Here is a 443-nt window from a genome sequence, read left to right as displayed (position 1 = left end):
ACAGACCACCCCTTATGGAAGGGGGGGGGGGCCCGCCATTTTGGAAGTGGGCGCAGGCTGCCATTTTGGAAGTGGGCACCTCCCCTCTGAGGCAATCCCCACCCACAGGCCTCGAAGTAACGGTTTTTCACCCCAATTTTTGCCCTCCCCCACCCAACAGCAGTGCCTCCCACAAATATGTCCTCCCCGAAGCAAATTTCACCAGACAGTGAGGAAAATTTAAAGAAAAGCCGAGAAATCGTGGCGTTGTAGCCTCCCATCTGCCTCTCACTTCTTCTGCAGCAAGAGGGACGCTCCTGGTAGGAATTATAAATCCAAGGAAGGGCTATTGCATGGTTGCAGGGAGGTTTGGGGTTATTTTTCCCAAATTCAGGGTCCGTCAAACCGATCCGTGACACCCGTGGTGATGCGACAGGCCGACGCTGTGAAAACCACCCCCCAAA

Source organism: Egretta garzetta, unplaced genomic scaffold, assembly GCF_000687185.1.
Source record: "Egretta garzetta isolate BGI_Z169 unplaced genomic scaffold, ASM68718v1 scaffold1263, whole genome shotgun sequence".
Classification (NCBI taxonomy): domain Eukaryota; kingdom Metazoa; phylum Chordata; class Aves; order Pelecaniformes; family Ardeidae; genus Egretta; species Egretta garzetta.
This window is presented reverse-complemented; position numbering follows the sequence as displayed.